The sequence below is a fragment of the Anser anser genome, assembly GCF_964211835.1.
Source record: "Anser anser genome assembly, chromosome: 1".
Lineage (NCBI taxonomy): Eukaryota > Metazoa > Chordata > Aves > Anseriformes > Anatidae > Anser > Anser anser.
Genome location: NC_139720.1, coordinates 32938692 through 32959445, shown reverse-complemented (window position 1 = coordinate 32959445; position 20754 = coordinate 32938692). Strand labels below are relative to the sequence as shown.

The 20754-nt window shown below is 38.2% G+C and overlaps 1 protein-coding gene across 5 annotated transcripts in view; it reads right to left on the bottom strand.

Moving 5' to 3' along the window:
- TMEM117 (transmembrane protein 117) overlaps positions 1-20754 on the bottom strand; it is a 218338-nt gene that overhangs the window by 53877 nt on the left and 143707 nt on the right. The window lies entirely within an intron of this gene.

Genomic DNA, 20754 nt, shown 5'->3' with positions numbered 1-20754 from the left:
CAAATGATTATTCTTTTTTTTAACAGAGGATATTTCTACATATCGTTTAGTTCAGTACAAATAAGACATTTTATAAGTAATTCAGATCAAGGAACTTACCCATTTGTGGGGTTTGTAGAAATCTACACATGAGCTAACATATCTGATCTGTCATAACAATCGGCAGAGATGTTGTGTGGGATTTGGTTGCCTACAACACATGTTTAGTGTGATTTGGGGTGCTGTAGAGTACCTTGCTTGAGCTTGCAGTAGAAGGTCTCCTCTGAGACCTGCATCACATCTGCCAGGCCTGTGCACCTTTTAAAATACCCTAAAACATTTCAAATTCTAGCCTGTGCCTATGTTTGTGTACCCGAATCCCACCTTTATTCAGTCACTGGAGCCCAGAAAATGATTCAGGTGACTAAAAACAATTTTTTACTTTGGTAGACCTGAATGCCCCTCACCTGCATTGGTCAGAGCTCCATAGGCTGTAGTGGGAGTTGGCACGCTGACAGCCATTATCAAGATGGACAAACCTGAATCTCAAAACTGAAGTCAGTTTTCAATGTTTTAATTTCTTTCAAGAAAATAGTGAAAAGTTTGCTTGAACTGACAAACAAATACAATGTTAAGAATTGTCAAAATGCATCTTTGAAGAAAATAATTCTATTTAGAAACTGTCATATGAAAAATGTAAGTAAAAGGTATTTTTGTGGGCTTTTTGGCTTTTTAAAAGCACATTTTAGAATACTGAAATGACTTTGCAAAATGTTTGATGTTGCAGAGTCTTAAAATGATCCCTGCAGGTTTTTGAAACAAACAAACAAAAATCCTCACAAAAATTCCCACTCTATTTGTGATCTTGAGTTGCAAAACATTAAGGATAAAAATGGAGTCAGATTTTATCTATGCAGAACATAAGGAACACATTGTCTTTCTCCTGGTGTTATGTTGCTGCTCTTAAGTGAAACTGTTGATAAGAGTTGGTGGGAGAGCTGTATAATAGAAACTCATAATCTCACCACTTTTCATGCATGTTATATCCACACCCAAAATTCAAACAAACAAACAAACAAACAAAACAGTTCAAATATAGAATAAGCCAATTATAATGGTTTAATAGCTTTCTATGTTCTGGATTAGATTAGCTGTATATTTTACCTATACAGTAATTTGACAGAATAAGAAATCTCTCATTATTTTAGGTTTCATACACCATGATATCTATGAGGTGTAACTTCTCATTCATGAAGATGTTGTATCTTTTATAATTACATTTGTGCAAAACTTATCAAAGTAAAATATAATTACAATTGTTTTAAACCCCTCTTTAATGTTTTTTTTTACAAAGCATTTTGAATAAATGTAAGCTCTTTCATCTAATGAGTTGATTACATTATGACTAAACTTATTTCCAAAACAACTAAACAAACAACAACAAAAAAACACACAACAAAAAGCTTTAATCTTGCCTCCAGAGCAATGCATTTTTAAGTAAAAAAATCTTCCAAAGAGTATACATCTTATTCAGTAGGAAAACAGACATAGTAGACAGCAAGCTGAGCAAGAGCTGGCCATGTACACCAGCAGCAGAGGTCCTAGAAGCATCTGAGACTGTACTAACAGGAGCATGGTCAGTAGATCAAGGGAAATAACTGCGTCCCTCTACTCAGCACTTGTCAGACCACATCAAGAATATTGCATCCAGTACAAGAAAGGTATCAATAAACAGAAAAAAAAATAGGGGTCCTGGTGAACACCAAGTTGGACATGAGTCAGCAATATGCCTTTGCTATCAAGAAGGCTGCATTAGGCAAAGTATCACCAGCAGGTCAATAGAGGTGATCCTTCAACTCTACTCAGCTTTGGTGAGGCCGTACTTGGAGTCCTGTAGCCAGTTCCGGGTCTCCTAGCATAAGAGAGACATGGACTTGCTGGAGAGGGTCCAGTGTAGGACCACCAAGGTGATCAAAGGACTGCAGCCTACGAGGAGCATCTGAGAGAGCTGGGGCTGTTCAGCTTGGAGAAGAGAAGGCTCAGGAAGGACCTCTTTAATGTATACAAATACCTGAAGGGAGGGTGCAAAGAAGATGGAGCCAGGCTCTTTTCAGTGGTGCCCAGTGCCACGACAAGAGGCAATGGGCACAAACTGGAACATAGGAGGTTCCAGCTGAACATCAGGAAGCACTTCTTTACCGTTCAGGTGACTAAGCAGTGGCACAAGTTACCCAGAGACACTGTGGAGTCTCTTTCTCTGAAGATCTTCAAAAGCCACCTGCACATGGTCCTGGGCAACCTGCTCTGGGTGGACTTGCTTGAGCAGGGGGTTAGACCAGATGGGCTCTAGAGGGCCGTTTAAACCTCAACCATTCTGTGATTCTGTGAAACTGAAGCAGAGGCCTCCAGGCTGGCTGGGGGCTGGAACACTTGCCTTGTGAGGGGAGGCTGAGGGACCTGGACCCTGGAGAAAGGGTGGTTTTGGAGGTACCTAACGGTGATGCCCCAGTACCTATGGGGAGGTTAGCAAGAAGATAGAGCCAAGTTCTTCACAGCAGCGAATGACAGGACAGGAGACAATGGGCACATATCAAAATGAGAGATTCAGACTGGATATGGGAAAAATTGTTTCTGATGAGGACCATCAGGCAGTGGAAGAGGCTGACCAGAGAGGCTGTGCAATGTCTAGCCCTGGAGTTTTTTGAGACCCAAAAAGACAAAGCTCTGAGTCACCTGGTTTCAGCTCAGAGTTAACCTTGCTCTGAAAAGGAGACTAGAGACATCCTGAGATCCTGAATTCCAGCTTGAATTATCCTATGATCCTATGATATTTTTTCTCCAATAAAAGAATCTTAGTAGCCAAGCATGTAAGTTATACATCGTTTACATTTATGAAGGAAACATGATCTACCTACCATCCAACAAGTAATCCTATTTGCCTGTGGGAAAAGAATGAACAGCAACAGCACTAGCCTTAGACCAAAAAAAGTGTTAGAATTTCTCCTGAAAAAAACCTATGCAACAAGACAGAAGTAATATAATTTTGTGTGCTGGTACTGTTCTTCCAACTTAAGACTTTACAAATCACTCAAAACTTTACTTGACATTTACAGTAACTGTAATAAATAATACTTTTTCCAGATGATTCAAGAATTGATACCAACTCAAAAGTGATTCAAGGAAATAAACATTGATACGCGTGTTTTTCCACAATTTGAGCCAATTCCAGTATAAGGCTGACATGTGTCTTCTTAGAAGACAAAGAAAAATCACATCCAGATTACTGTAATTTTGATCTCCTGGAGAGTTAACCTTTCTAAGAACAGAACAGGGTTAGAAAGAAGCACGAGCAAAAAGAAGCTGATGAGGCTCACCAGCACACATGCTGAAGGTCAGTGCTACTCTGATGATTATATGCCCAGTTCTGTACAATATGAATGTTCCCCCTTTCCACATAAGGAACCCATGCAATGCTACAGGCTTGGGCCAGAGTGGCTGGAAAGCTGTGCAGAAGAAAAGGACCTGCAGGTGCTGACTGATGCTCACCTGAACATGAGCCAGCAGTGTGCCCAGGTGGCCAAGAAGGCCAACAGCATCCTGGCTTGTATCAGGAATAGTGTAGCCAGCAGGACCCGGCAGGTGATTGTCCGCCTGTATTCTGTTCTGGTGAGGCCGCACCTCGAGTGCTGTGTTCAGTTTGGGTTCAGGAAGGACATTGAGGCCCTGGAACATGTCCAGAGAAGGTCTACGAAGCTGATGAAGGGCCTGGAACACAAGTCCTGTGAGGAGTGGCTGAGGGAAATGGGGTTGTGTAGTCTGGAGAAGAGGAGGCTCAGGGGAGACCTGAAAAGGTGCAATGAGGTCTCCCCTGAGCCTCCTCTTCTTCAGGCTGAACAGCCCCAGCTCTCTCAGCCTTTCTTCATAGAAGAGGTGCTCCAGCCCTCTGATCATCCTCATGGCCCTCCTCTGGACCTGCTGTAGATCCACATCCTTCTTGTGCTGGGAACCCCAAACCTGGATGCAGCACTTCAGGTGGGGCCTTGAGAACTGCTACTCACTCCACTGTATCCCTGCCACTGAAAAGTGAAGGGGCTCAGGTGAACATTTATCCCCGTGGATTTGATTACAATGCTATTGGCTATTGTGAAGAGACTGGATCTCACTAGTTTTGTTCCCTCCCACAGATGAGAAAATTTTCTTAACAAAATTTTAATAAAAGATGATGCAATTCTGAATGTTTCAGTTTTCTCAAAATTTTTTGTTGCAGGGTTCCCAACAAAGTGTAAGCAAAGGTCCCTCTCCTCCTGAAGTAATTTGTCTCCCTTTGCTTTTCAGCCTCAGTCTTTTCAACATTTGACGATCTGAATTTGCCAGCTTCATTCCATGTAATTGCTGATTAAAAACAACAACATACCACCACCCCTACCACAGCTCTCCTACCATTTTCTATTAGCTGATACCCTGCATGAATTTCAATGTGGTCTGTAATCTGTTTAGATGTCCTCCTTTAACCTTGGTCATCTAAGATGCATGCAAATGGCAACGGATGCCTTAGTAGGACCTAAAGCAGAGGCATGGTCCAATGCCAGATGACACTGCAGAGTTTAGGCAGTGAGGATTCACAAATGGAAGAATGGAAAAAGGCATCAATTTTCATTTTTTCTGGGGTATAATCTGCAACATTTGTTGATTCTCCCATGGTCTTCTGCTTGTGTGTATCTCCTTTAGGTTTATAATAACTAAAGTATTAAGAAAGGAATAGACAATCAATATCCCACCTGTCACACCAGTCTAACAAACTAGTTCTTTGACTGGTGTCAGGCTACAAGCTGGGGACAGCCCTTTTCCCTTGCCCAAGAAACAGGTGAGCTGCCAGAACAAGGGACCACATTCAGGTCAACCTGGGATCAGGATCCACCTGATCCAGCCAGGATCCACCCAGCAGGATCCACCCAGCTTACCTTCCAGAGACCCACACACTACACCAACTTTTGCTTTGCCTCCACGATCTTATCAAGCTCAAAATAGCGTAGGCAGTGCTAAAGAGACACTGAGTTTAATAGATATTTTGCTGACCTAAAGTTTGCTAAATACGCATTCTGCGTTTTACAGAATATTCTGTTAAATACTTTACTCAAAGATGATTGAGTACTCTTGAGTTTTACAGCTATACAATTCTTTTCTTCCTGCAAAATACTTCAACATATATTTAACAAGCATAAAAGCCTACATACTGCCTCCCCATCACTTGTATGATTGCTCAGTTTCCAGCATCTACAGGGAGCAGATGGAGGAAAACTCCTGGAAGGGCTATATTTTACAGTGCCTTTCACTCAAAAAAAGGAGAGATGAGACTTTGAAATAAACCAGCATTTAGAACAGATGGACAGACATGGCTTCTTTGATCAGCAGTAACTGGATAGACTAGGATCAGTCAAATTTTTAGACCTCTGCAGTGCAAATAACTACATCCATTTCACAAAGGCTATAAAATAGAGGGCAACTTTTGGGACAGGATATAGTCTCTCAGAAAGCTTTTTTTAGTCTTTTTGATTAACTTTGTTAGTGTTGACTTTGGTTTTCTCCTAGATCATTTATTCATGGTACAGAGATGATATTAAAAGAATTTGGCCAGTCCTCCACTCCATTTTTTGCCTTTATGTTCTTCCTGGAAACGTTAAAGATAGCTGTCATCTCTAGCGAGAACGCCTTGAAAGATGAATGTGATTTACAGTCATGCCTGGGTCTTTCCAGACATTGCTGTCAATCTATCACGGAGTTTTCTGAGTTGATAACCCCAACAATGCCAAGAGAGAGAGAGAGAGAAAGAGAGAGATACATTTTATCTGAGGCAGTGGTTACCTTCACTAAGTTGAAGTGCTGGATTTAGGAAGGAATGAAGTTTACCCTTAGAAATCTTCAAATATTATAAAATATTTTACGATACCTGCTACTATTTGTGTTTGAATACTGTTCACAACCTCTATGAGAGATGACTGCTTATATATGTGTATGTCATTTAACATTTAAAGGTTGCTTCAGAGATGGATTATACAGAAACAGGGTAACCACCAGCTGTGCCATGAACCATAGCTGCAAAATGCCATAGCATCTCCTCCATAGCAAGCATCTCTCAAGCAAAAAGTCCATGGCTGCATTCAGTGCAGGATTTTCTATGGCCTATAAGTTCCTGAGAAAATGCTGCGTCACAGAATAAATCTACCCAATCCTTCCACTGACTAATTCTGTTACCACTTTCTCCATCAATTAAATGATAGCTTCCCTAAATTTGCATAAATCTAATTTTGGGACAAAACATGTTTAGTTCTGGAATTACATTAGCATCAAATTTGTTTAAGAGACAGGATGCGTGGCTTTGTAATGAATAGCATGAACAAAGGCTCTGTTGATTTACTCATATGGGAAGAAATGAGCCCATAAATGGTTTTGGTGACAAGGTAGAATTCAAAGACAGTGCATGGATTATCTGTTTCTTAACAATAACAACAACAAAAACGTTTCCTTATTCACTTTGAAGCTTCACAACTATTTGCTTGCTGGACCTACCATGTGGACAAATGTCCTCAACTCTGTTTTACAAAGATGATAATAGAACAGCTCATCATGACTAGAAGACTTGAGTGAACTATTGCCTTATCAAAGGTGAAAGCTGCTTGAAAAATCAGCTCCTGCTTAACATACTGTAATGGCAGTGTGAGCCTGCTGTGTTGGCAGATTCTTCCACTGTGGACTGTGCCATCAATTTCATACAAAATAGCTCTGTCCTAGGAGCTCTTTAAAATTGAAATGTTTAAAAAACATTTCCAAGAACTTTTATTTATATTATTGCGGTTTGCATTACAAAGTAATGATTTGTTGTCTGTCCTTTTTGTAACCCAAGGCCTGATTGTTTAGTTTTAGTTCATATATTACTGAAAGATTAATAAAATGTAGCAAATTGAAATTCTTCTTTAATTTTTGTGTTGTTTTGTAATATAGGAACACCTGTTGCCAAAGTGAAGTATTATTAATGCTCACCCAGTTTGCTCATGTTGCAAAGAGAATGACAAAACTGAGTCCTAATGGGCAGTGGATGTCCTAGTGAGCACAGGTATGTCACCAAACCAAGAGGTTCCTGAAATAATCCAAAGCCCAGACTTTATATGGCATCACATATACAACGTCCATACAATTACACTTTGCAAATGGGATAATAATATTTTCTTTCTCTTTCTAATCATTTAGTGAGAGACACCAAAGTTAGATCCTGCCTCTCTAAGTTCAAAGAGATCTGGTTTTGCTCTTGTGCTAGAGCAAAGTGCTTGGAACTACCTCAATTACAAGAAACCTCCTTGAAGATATCCAAATATCAGGAATGATGTTAAAATTAAAATGAGAAAACTGAAGAGGTAAATTGAATAAAGGTGTTACAAAGCAATGGTTCATGTCTCCTCACATTTTTAACTTGTCTATTTCCAAACTGAAAAGAAAAACATAGCAATGAACATGCCAAGAGGGTTTAACAGGATGGACAGATAGTTAAAATATGTGAAATTTTCACATGGTCCAGAGAAAGACCTTACAAGGTATTTTTAATAAACTACCACTTGATCTTGTGTCTAGTTAGGATTCTAAATCTATAGCCAGGCAATTAAATGCAGGTGGCCTGATCTTCTGAAGTACTGCAAGCCTCACAGTATCATGTAAATCAAGTTCAAGGGACATTTTAAATATATTTACATGCTTAAAATATAAATGTAAATTTAGATAGTCAAAGTATGAATAGTTTGGCTATTACTCATTTTCCTGGAAGGGTAAAGCATTTTTCACATGCATCACTTTCTAAGTACACGTATCAAGATCTTGCTGTCTATCCTTTTATTAATCTGATCTTGTTATTGTAAGGCATAACCTGCTGTCACTGGACACATTACAGTTCAAAATGCCATGCTACCAGGGGGGCATGCAACTTCTTACACTCAGAAAACCAGATTATTTACTCATATATTAGAAGAAATAACTCAGCCAGGTTTCAGATATAAAAATCACAGGAATATAAATCTTAGGAATATTATTATTACTCAAAATCAGAAAATTAGCATTTAAGGGAAGACAAACAAAAAACAAGCCAACAGCAAAATTCAATAAAAGCATGGAAAAAGGAAACTGATGAAGTGGAAACAAAAAACAAAGAACACAACAACAAAGAGAAAAACATATATTAAGCATCAAAACTTTGCTTATTGAATAAGGGGGAAATATCAATGAACACAGTGAAGAAAGAAATATAGAAGCTGCGAGAGGGAAATACTGTCAAAGTTGAGGAAAGGAAGTGTTTAAGACTAAACTAGCCAAACAGCATACCTGTCAGTGTGTGTTTCAGAAATCCATCTGTATGGATGCCATGGAGCTTATTAAATACTGCAGGGAGAAATCTCCCCTAGAACTAACTGAAAAAAATTGCTGTCAATATCTAAAGGAATATTACAGCTTCATTAAAGACTACTGGGTTTTCACCACTGATTTCAAAAATATGAAGGTCAGGTCCTGATTTTAATATACTTATGGGGATGTTCTTTCTCACTAGGAAAAGTCAATCATCTTGATCGTTAAAGTGGATATGAAAAGACACTGACCACAACTTCTTACAAGCACAGACGTTTCCATAACTTTGCATCACCAAGATCATTCATCCTGCGCATGAACTGAATGTCCTAAATTGATTCTGCATCTCTAGAAACTAGTATGATTGGAGGTACTCCCATGACATATCCCTGGCATTTTCAATAACAGGGGTCATATTAGCACCACATTTTTTGTAAGTATTAGTAATATTATTAGCTGTTTTATAGCTGTTATTAATAGGTATAAACAATCACCTATGGATATAATCAGGAGCTTTGAGGCCTTACAACTCCATTACATTTATTAAAATAATTATAGTGTCACTAGATAGTAAGTTTTGTTTCAGTAACAGCCTTGAAACTAGCTAAGAAACAAAAGCACATTTCTGGCTTTAGCTCAGTGTTTACTTTACACAAATGCCTTTGCTTCACCATGCCGTTATCCATCAGTAGTGTATGCCATTACTGGAACACAAGCTCTCATTCTACTAATGTTATTGCTTAAATAACATATTAAGATGGTGTTGTTTTCATGTGGGAGTTAAACATACATCTTCCACAAGTAATTACATTACCAGTAATCCTTTTAAGAGACTGTCTTTGCTCAGTTGCTTTGCCAATAGCTCTAAGCTTAGTTATATGACAATCCCATTTATTCATAGCGTCTGAATTGATAACAGATGAACCAAGCAATATGCTGGTGCTCTCCAATCAGTGACAAAACATGGAACTGGGAGCCATCGAAAGAAACAAAATCTCTTTTAAAATTCTGAAATACTTTGGTTTCATGTTTTACTGAAAACGTCATTTGCTCTTTCATACATTTTGCAAAGAACCATAATTATCGGTAAACACTACCACTAACTTTTTAAAGAGCTCCATTATTCACTGACAATACAAAAAAAAAAAAAAAAAAAAGCAGCCTCTAGCTATAGTATAAGCATCTTTTTCATGAAGGATAAAAGCAGTGATATGAAGATATGCAGTACAGCCCATATCATGCAATACTCACTCTACTTTGAAGACCTACTAATGCCAGCACGTTCAGGCTAAGAAGTTTTGTTAAGTACTTGAACACAGTCTGAATTAATTCTGAAGACTGCTTTCCATACTGTGAATGATGTCAAATATATTAATGAATAAAAACTGCTAACCTGAATAATAACACAGCACTGTTCTACTGCAGAGCCTCCTCCTTGCTCCCAAGATGGTGATTAAAAATAGCAACTGCCACTATATCTGTCAGTCTGTGGGTACATAGACAATGCAGGAAGATGCGTGCAGAAGTGTTTTTGGACCATCAAGCAGCAGTACACAGAAAGGCTGTGAATAAATTAAACCAAAAATATAAGCCTCAGGCTGATGTGTTTGAACTTCACTGCAAACATTCTTCATACATATTTAATTGCTCCATTGAGACTGTGACTCTTCTGGAGATGTTCCAGGCATTATTTCTATTCCATTAGTATACTTGCAGGATGTGTACTCCTTAACCCAAAATGATTGATTCCATAAATGTCTTCCCACTTGCTGACCTGAACACTAATTGAGGTTGTGTATAGATTAGAAGAGAGTGTGCGCTTCTTGAAACCAGCCAAAACAGATTGCAGTTACTGAAATATCTTGTGGCATAAGAAGCAAGTGGCACTTCTGGCTGAAGATACCAAAACAGCCCTTCAAGGAAACCTTTCAGCTAGTAACAGGTGGAAATTATACAGTGCTGTTGTGGTTTAACCCAGCCGGCAGCTAAACACCACACAGCCGTTTGCTCACCCTCCCCCCTCGCTCTCTGGGATGGGGAAGAGAAACGGGAAAGTGAAGCCTGTGAGTTGAGATAAAGACAGTTTATTAAGACAGGAAAATAATAATAACAATAACAATAATAATAATGATAATAGTATTACTAATAATAATGTGTACGGAACAAGTGATGCACAATGCAATTGCTCACCACCCGCCGACCGATGCCCAGCCTATCCCCGAGCAGCCGGCCCCCCACCCCGGCCAGCCACCCCTATATATTGTTTAGCATGACGTCAGATGGTATGGAATACCCCTTTGGCCAGTTTGGGTCAGCTGTCCTGGGTCTGTCCCCTCCCAGCTCCTGCTGCACCCCCAGCCTGCTCGGTGGCAGGACAGAGCGAGAAGCCGAAAAGTCCTTGGCCTGGTGTAAGCTCTGCTCTGCAACAATTAAAACATCAGCATGTTATCAGCGCTCTTCTCATCCTAATCCAAAACATAGCACCCTACCAGCTACTAGGAGGAAAATTAACTCTGTCCTAACTGAAACCTGGACAAGTGGGCTGAAAAACTCTACTAACCAAAATTTTAAACCGAAATTTAATTCTAAGGACAAACCCCCACCTTTCTGAAACATAACATAATCTTTCTTTGAAATACTATTATTACATACCAGATGCTTTCATCTGTGCTTGGGTCGTGTAAATTAATTTGCTTTGGGAGAAAGTATAAATTTTTTACATTGCATAAAAATAAAACTAAAGAAGCTGAGATAATTTTATCAATTCAGCTGCACACAAGGGGAAAGTCTAAATGTTTTAAAGGTCTTATTCAAACAGACATAATGTTGTGAAGTGTAAATTAGTCTACCATAAACCCAAACTTTTCCTGTTCAAGTTATTAAAGACAAGTATGATTAAATTGTGGTAGTTCATATCTTAAGTATACCACCCCGAGGAAACAATCCTGAAGATCTCCCTAAGCACTGCCTGGCTTCCTGGTTAGCCTGAAAATTTTGGGCAGCCTTAAATCCTCTGTATTTAGCCATTTAAACTAAAATCCGTAGTATCACTCTCTAAATGAAAAGGCTACATTCATAATATACTTCCTTATTATAGGTGGATGTTCATGCAGCTTGGTCAAGCTTGTGTCATACATTGGAGGAAACCCTGGAAAACACTTAAATTCATATTAACCTTTAAAGTTTAGTAGCATGAGTATGTTAGACTTCATGTGACAGAATATTGCAGAGAAGCTTAGACAAGGAACTTGGGCCTGCCTTTGAGAGAAGTCTCATCCTGAACAGCAGAGCACTAAGAATGACATCGACATTGCGTGTGCAGTCTTGCTCCAGATTGACAATATGAAATTTACTCAGGGATGATTGTTTCCCACCTGAATTACAGATCTTACAATTCAATATATTATTTAAAAGTCAAATAAGATCTTTCCGGCTTGTTTACTGTCACTGTAAACACGCTTTGCTTTATTTCCTTGTCCAAGACCTATGTCTGCTGCTCTATGCCAATGGGCTTGGAATATTTCAATCAATGAAGTCAGGTCAAAACATGCAAATGACTAGAGGCTGAGTGCGTGTCAAGGGCCATTTTTTACTGACACACTACTTTTGTGAACTGCAAATTGCATTTGTAGATGAAGGGTTTAATGCATCTCTGCGTTGTTTTTCTTTTTAAAATTTGGATTCCAGACTCTAACCTCCCCAGGGTGAAGAGTTCACTTGTTCTTGGACGGCACAATGCCAGAACAATGGAGAGCCTAAATAAATGCATTTTTAATTGTTGTTTTGAAACAACGGCTATGGGAGATTGCTTATAGGAAATTAATTTACTGAAAGTTTAAAATTTATTATTTGTTTCAGTTCATAACAGTGACACCTTAGGGCACTTCATTATTTAAAGTTCCAACAATTATGTATAAATTCAGATAAAAATTTCCATCTAAATGTAAAGCTACTAAGCAGGGAGAACGAGAAAGAAAAGAAAAAGAAACTATCCTGCACATTTTACACACATCATGCAATACCCCAATGTATGAAAAAGCAGAGAGGCCCAAGCACCAGAGCTAACACAGTCCTGCACTCTCAAAGAGAACATTTATTCAGCACCTGGACAAAGCTGTATGTAGTGTCTCTAAAATAAGAAATGTTTTTTTCAGCATATCTTTGAATAAACTAAAGCTGTGATAGCAAGTAGTGAAATTAATGTGAATTCCTCTGCTCTTTTAATGTAAACTTTTGACAATTTTTTGGCTTTTGTCTTCTACCTTCCCAAGTATAAGACATCCTTTCCTTAGTGAAATTACGTTCAAGTTACTCTGTGACAAAACGAGTGGATTCTGGTAGGGTATGTAAAAAACAAACAGGGAAGCAGTGACATAGAGTATAAGAAACAAAGCTTCCAAAAATATGGACCTCTCTCAAGGCTGAATATATTTTTTCAGATGGTTGTCCTTTGGCTTTGCCTTACTCCTTCAGCCATAACGGACAAGAAACATCCCATTGAAATCCAGAAAGATTTACTCTTTGTATGAGGATCAGTGCTATGCTCACCAAGGTACCGATGCAATCAGTAATACAAAGCAAAAAACAGTAAATTGCAGTCTGGGTATTTCTTTTCCAAGGAAAATAGAGTTCATTTCAGTATATAAAGAGTCTGAAAAGACAGAAAATGTCTAGTAGTGTGTTAATGCTATTTTTGTTTCCATAACATTTACTGAAGCCATGAGTAGTCATTGTGACAAATTCATTACGTTCATCACAATAACTTCATGCTGGACAAAGTATCCCTAAGGTACAGGTTTGAAATTTAACTAGCATTTAATGGCTACCAAGACTTTTAAAGTGTTGTTAAAAAATAAAAAATAAAAAAAGTTAAATCATCAAAACATACATTATGAAACAAGGAGCCCTGCAGGCACCTTTTGTTAACAACCCTTTGTTGTGATTTTATTGACAATTTTTTCTATTCTTTGTTTTAGCTATTGTTTTTTCTACTGTCACACTTACAGACAACATGAAACTATTTGAAATAAAAATATGGCCACAATATTCTCATTCAGACTTAGAAAAAAAATAAAATTAAAGTTGCATGTCTTAATTTAGACAGCTGTCAGCAAATTCCTTTAATTTTAAAGCTTTACTGATTTTTTTTCTAAACTAGAAAAGCAAGTAAGAAAAAAAAATAAATGCTCCTCACATTTTAAATGGAGGTTTTATACAAGGACTAATTAATAGTATGTACATTCACCTTCATGGTTAAGCACAACCTGAAATACTAGTTTTAACTGAGCATACGTTTTTATTGAAACGGCTCCTATGTGCTTTCTAGTCCAGATTGTCTGAATATTCAGTATTTATGGGAAATAAGAGGATACGAGAAAGATGATGAGTCAGGAGTTGAGCTAAATATATCAGCAAATTCTAAGGCATGATATGCATTACAGAGAAATGCAATATTAAAAAATTACTCCAGGATTCCGGGAATGGAACTAATTTAATTGCTGTAATCACCACATTTATTCTACAAAACTGAATTGATTTTTGGAATCCAGCCACGACAAAGTCTGTGAACTACGGCTGTGAGCACCAGCAGCTGAAACACTCGTTTTCTGATCTCCATTGAATTCTGTGGCCTTTCAGGATGTACATCTTGCACAAAAACACTGGCTGAGGCTGAATCTTCTCCATGCAGCATGGATTTTTTAAAGCTCCTCCAAAGAGGCTTGAGTTTGAGTCAATCAGATCATGTCTGGGGCTATGATTTTACCAGGCCTTAGCTCAGCTAAGCAAGGACGCAAGACAATAAATTTCTACCTTGTGAACTCGATACATATTTTTTTGCTGTATCAATAATTGCCCACAGTGTGCATGCTGATCTAATTGCAGTACTTGGAACTTCTGTGCTGGGGTAGCTTTCACAATTAATCAATTATATACTGTTATAATCTAAATTTCAGAATTGTCTTCTGCATACATGATCACATAATACATATTTTCTGATACTCATCCTACTCTTCAGTGGATCTAGAGGGAGACTAGCTGTAAGTGCTATATTGAAGAAGATATTTTTTCTAATAACAAATGAATTTACGTTGCAGAAGATGAAAGAAGGGAAAACAACCAGGAGGAGGACACTGACAGAACAACCCACCACATCAGTGATTCTGCTTTTCTCCTGGGAGATTTTCCTTGGGCCCTGAGAGGAGGCAGATGTGTCTCCAGCTCAGGAAAAATTCTGTGGGAAGTGAAGAGATGACGCTAAAAGAGGACTATCTGCAACATCCCTTCTAAAATGGCCCTGTGCCTGAACTGAGGATTGCATTTGACTATCTCAAGGAAAAAACTTTTGAAACCTGCTAAGAAAAATTTTCATCTAAGCATTACAGATTTTCATTTTTTTTTCGGCACAGAGTGTGATTTTGTGAAAGCATTTTCATTTAGAAGAGCCATTATTACTGAAGCATTGTCGACACTGCACTTTAAGAAGTTTTATTAGAGCTACACATTGGATAAAATATTTTTAGTAACTGTTCGTGATATACCTCTTGCTCACTAACAGGGATAGAATAAAATGTACTTTTTAAGAGGTGAAGATGGGTTGCCATATCCATCCAATCATGAGGGCTATACTTAGAGATCTAGCAATCATGTAGGAATAAAAACAGTCTCGTTTTCTAACAGGTTATCAGCTATTGAAAACAGCAAGTACATACCAAATATAACTCAAAAACTTTTAAACAGGCTGAGCAACTGAAAAGATACACTATAAGATACGAATGTGGTACAACAGTTCAAAAAAATTCAAGCCAAATCAAAGGTGAAACTGAAGTTTACGGTCCCAATCCTGAACCTACTGTAGCTAATGGATGCTCTTTTTCTCTGTTCAGTGTAACTACCTTTCAGTCAGATTGGTCCATGAATCTTTTTTACCCTGCCAGTACATGAAATATTTCAACACTTGAGCTTACCAGGGTAATGGTGTTTGTACATTGGTTGTTAAGAGCTCTCTTGCTCACCTCTGTTGCTGTCTAGATTGTGGTTGCATGTGAACGTGCATGTGATTGTGGATGTGAATGTGCACGTCTGCGTCCTGCATCGTGTGAGAAGAAATTGCTATGCTATGCTCACTGTCCATCTCTGCCAACGCTTCTTTTATTCATACAAACACAAGTAAGAAAGGACAGACATTTTGTTTGGTTTGTAGGAGTCTCCCTCAGGGGAAAAAAAAAAAAAAGTGGATGCGACCACTTTACTTACTTTAACAAGATGAATTTAACAAACCTATCTTCATGCTGAAGTGATCTCACCTGACAGTATTTTTTGAATTGGAGATCTCAGAGCTCCCTAAGCTTGTTTTTGTCTCAAATGCTTTTCCTTCTGTGCAGAAAACTGCTATGAGGGATGACTTACCTCACTGTTCTTCCTATCACAGAGTGGGGCAAAATGCAGGACATAGCCCTTCCAAATACAGGCTGGCATAGGCAAGGTACAAAATTCTTCCTTGACAGGTCAGGCAGATGGGAGACTCACGTACACTCCCTCACATATGGATCCAGTCTCTCTGCTCATGCATAAGCAATGCCATGCAGAGCACCTACCTTTCACTCACATTACTAGCCCATGAATAGCACGCCCCACCTGGACACACAGGTGGCCTGTGGACTAAACTGCATTTCCCAGGATGCTTCTATCTCCTTGATTTTCCTCACAAAAGCCAGGGAAAGGTCATGATGTCAGAGCAGCAAACATTATCTTGGAAGCCAACCACCCCACAGCTGGCTTAGAGCCCCAGATTTTGTTTTGTCCTTTTCGCTTCTTGCTTCTGAGCCTGGAGCTATTGCTTATACTGGAAATCAGTGGGGAGACAGAAGCGTTTAGAGGAGGTCTGAATAACTCTTTGGGTAGAGCAGATCGATGGGAGAACGGTGAATTACTGACACTTCATTGACCAAAGAGCGGGGGGAGAGCATGAGAGAATGAGGTCCCCAGAAAGGGTTTCGCCCATGGGGTTGTCACGCTTGAACCGTTCTGGTGAGGTCTGACCACTCTTACTTTTCCACATGAGACAGCATAAAAGTACTTTGCTATCAAAATGAGAAAATATTCCTCAGGACCTGACCGGAAGAGTTTGAACTCGATCAAAATTATGTTAGAACAAAAAGCTCTGCTTGAATATTTCAGATAATTACACATTTTCAGGTAGTATGGTTAAGTGAAGAAAATTAAGAAGATACATAAACTTGAACAATTACCACTTGTATGAAAGAAAGTTGGCTGGTCTGGATTATTAGGACTTATTGTCAATGTATGTTAATTATTTTAAACTTACGGCAGAGTTTACTAATAATACCCAGCACAGAAATTAATGCTATCAAAAACATTTTAGTAATCTCAAATGGCAATCATGTGTTACTTCTTGATTGCCAGGCTACATGTAACAAATCGTGGACAATTTTATCCTCTCAGAATCCATTTAACAATGTCTGCCCAGACTAGTAGTCAGAATGTTCAACATAAATTCTCTGTGAAAGTGAAGATTTTGTATTGAGACAGAGAGTAAATGCTGAGGAACTTGTTTGTTGACTTGCTTATCCAAACTGAGGCCAAACTGAGTTACTTGCTTTGGTTATAGCATGAGAATAAAAGATTCACTGGGAGCACTAACACTGAAAAGTATTATTATGCTTTTTCTATTTACACTGTTTACTGGGAAACCTGCCTTCCCTTCTGTGTAATTCCAGGTTTCAGTCCAGTAGTGAGTATCCTATTACAAGATAAAATATTTAAGTATGAAAGAATTAATGGGTAAGCTTAAAAATTTCCAAAATAAAGAGTGAATAATGTATGTGTGCATATGTATGAATATTTTACTATATATGTATATATACATAATTATTTTGTGGTTTTGTGCAGTTGTACTTGTATGACTGCATCACAAAAGAAACCTTTACACAAACATAATGAAAGATTTGTTTTGTTTAGATTAGTGTGTAATTTTGGTTGGCAAAGCTATGTCTAATTAGTTTTTCTCAGTGCAGCTTATAATGAAAAGAATGGATATTTCAAGAAGCTGTCTTTTGAAACAAATATATGAACTACATTCATATAAGTGAAAAGAATGTAATAGTCCAGTACACATTTATCATCTTGACTGTGAATGCACAGAATACAGAAATATAAGTTATCAAACCAAACACTCAATTAGGTGCATAACAGAAAATCACTGAAAGAAGCTATATTTCATTTCTGTGTGGCAGACATGGCTATCTATCCTATAAGGAAGCTTACTCTACTTGCAGGGCACAAAATATTGTCCAATTAAAAATCCTACATGAACCCATGTTTAACACCATCTTCTATGAATATAACAGATGTACATGATGTAGTAGCCTGTAGCAATTCTGAGCAACTAATTTGAATAAAAGTTTTTAAAACTATATCACTAACTTGTTGCATCAAAGTACTATGATTACTAACCCATTTCTGAGCATGTTCAGTCTTGCTTTTCAGTAAAGAAAGCTAGACAGAGCTTATGGAAGCACACACTAAGAGAATATTATTCAGTTTCCAAAGTCAAACATAGAGAATCAGAATTTTACAGTTCCCCACATTATTTTTTTTCTTCTCCATGTCGGTATGTTCTCTTTTATTATTTCAGGCAGGAGTCCTATGTCAGGCACGTACTTGCACCAATGAAGACTGATCATTGTGTACACGTACAATGAATGTCTAGCCAGGGACACCACAGAAATGGATTCCAGTCTGCTACTTACATATTCAAACACTGAGCTGGTGCATATTGTTCTGTCACCCTGTCTGCAATCAGCATTCAGCTGCACAATCCTCTGTTATCTCTACACTCCACCATTTTGATAATCTATCTCTGCATATCATTTTTCTCTTCCCTGGTTACACAGACCTGAGCAGCACTTCTACTCTCTTCCAGTAATCTCATTTCTCTTTGTGTTCTTTTTTTCCTGTACAGCTAAAAGTTCACATGCAGAACTCTTTACATCTCCCTCATTATAATCCCCTTGTCCTTTATCAGGAAAGTTTTGAGGACAATTAATATTGGGACAGTTTGTCAAGAAAGAGTATAAGGGTCTTTCCTCTATTAACCAAACTGTGTGCACAACCCAGGGATGTCCTGGTGATATTATTGTAACTACTATGGGTGATGTTTCACAGGATTTGAAGGGGGGGGCGGGGGGGCAAGGGAAGACATTGCAGTGTGATTGTGATTTCAGGCACATAGTAGGCAGAGTTTAGCCATGGGCCTTGTTGACATCAGTGACAGTATTATAACCTGAGCAAATGCCATGGCATTAGCATGCTCTGCCTTCAACAGCACTACCCACATGTACTGCTTGTAAAAGCTCACTCTGAGGCAGATGTGTAAGAGTGCAACACTTTCAGCAAATCTCAGTGTACCATCCAGAAAGTTCAGTATTGTACATGTCGGTTCACTAAGAAGAATATTATGAAGATGTGAAGAGCAGTGAGGCTGATGAGCCTCACCATGGATGGGACCTCTGCACAGTATGCCATCATCAGCACAGGGGGCCTCACTTGATCCCACAATAGCTGAGGTTCCTAGCGTCAGAAGGGACATAAGATTGGCTATCACATTTTCTATAATTCCCAGACTTTACACAACAAACCACTTTAGCAGCCTTGAGTGTCCATGCCTTTCTTGCTGAGATTACAAAAGAATCAGAACCTGCTTCATGCAAAACAGGGGTCCCATAACTCCTTACTAAATTAGTTACAGGTAATTTTTCATAGACTGCCTTAACAATATTTTCTTCCTTCTGCAGTTCACCTTTTAATGTGTTTAGTCATCTTTCTTCTACCTTGAGAAGTGCTCTCCTTAAAAAAAAGAGTCCTTTAGCATAGGTCGGACTTATTCAATGTTCCAGAGGAATAAAAAAACTATTCACAAAAGAGCCAGTCTTCTCCCATTGTACTTCTGCTTCCTCTAATATCCAAACATTAAAAATAACTACTGTTTTAAGCTATTTATTTAACCTATCAGTAGCTACTGTTGCTGGCTTGTAGTAAGTCTTGTCCAAGACTTTTGTTTGGCTTAAATTAACAATCCTTTTTTTCTTGTTGCTTCTTTCAAATGCCAATCCTTGCATATCATATATAATTTGACAGATGGTGCAGGGATATTTAATATCCCACTGGTATTTTCCTTCCTTAGTCTACAAACATTCCCATCCTATCCTAGCGATTCCACCAGCGTCCCCGATACTTCATTGCATTCTGAAAGCTATCTGGCCAAATCCCTATACAGGGGACTTGTAACACAGACCGTAACAGCATTATACAAATGTGTCTCTGCATGGTGGAATTAGCCATGAGCAGAGCTGGAGAAGACCACAATGGAGATCTTTTTATCAATAAAACAACAGCAAAAAAGCTATAAAAAGTAGAATGTACTTCAATCAACTCCTTAGTGAGAGACTAGATAAAGGCAAATAGCAAATGGACATTTTTGAGCTAGCTGAGCTGTTTGTGGAAGAATTATATTTTGAAGATATACAAAAGGCAGCCAGAATCCTCAGGAGCAACCAAGCACCAGTTGCTGACAATGCTTCCAAGGAATGATTTAAAACAGGAGAGCATAAGCTAAATGAAAACCTTTACTAATTAGTTGCATTGGAGAGCTGAAAATGTTTCCAGATGAGAAACACAAAGCCATCACATGATCAGCTGTTACAAACAAGTGGATGGTGTCTCCATCCCCATGATAATCCATCTGTCTTTGGTATGTTTATAGACATTTTCTAATTTTACAAAGAAAAACCTGAAAGCAAAAATGAAGTTACCAGAAAAAAAACAAGTCCAGTGTGTATCCAATATTTACATTGCTTGTGTGTAGCACATACTATCAAGGATGCTTCATTGGAACATTTCAGAAATAAGGCTGTTCACATCACCCTACTTCAACAATAACAAATGAAATACCAAGACTTGTCATTATCTTGCATAACTCTATCAATATTTTAACTTCCCTCCTCCATTTTTCCTACTTACTAGAAAAAAAAGGGTCTAATTTTTACTGATATCTAATATGCACTATCTAAATAACATCTCTACAGAACGTACGCTTCTGCACAGGGTGATTTTAGTTCAGTGCTTAAAGCTAAAAATAAGAGCATTTATGCCAACTTTTAGGTTTCTAAACCCCCATTAAGCACACTCTTCAGCATGAAAATCACTCAATAAAAAAAACCAGCATTTTTTACTTTATCTCCATTTTAAACTTTTGGTAAAATTTGTTAACGTGAATATTATTTGAAAGAAAATACAGATTTTTAACTGCAAGATTTATGACTGCAAGAAGTCACAACATCTTTTGCAACAATATAAATGTACTTTTAATAG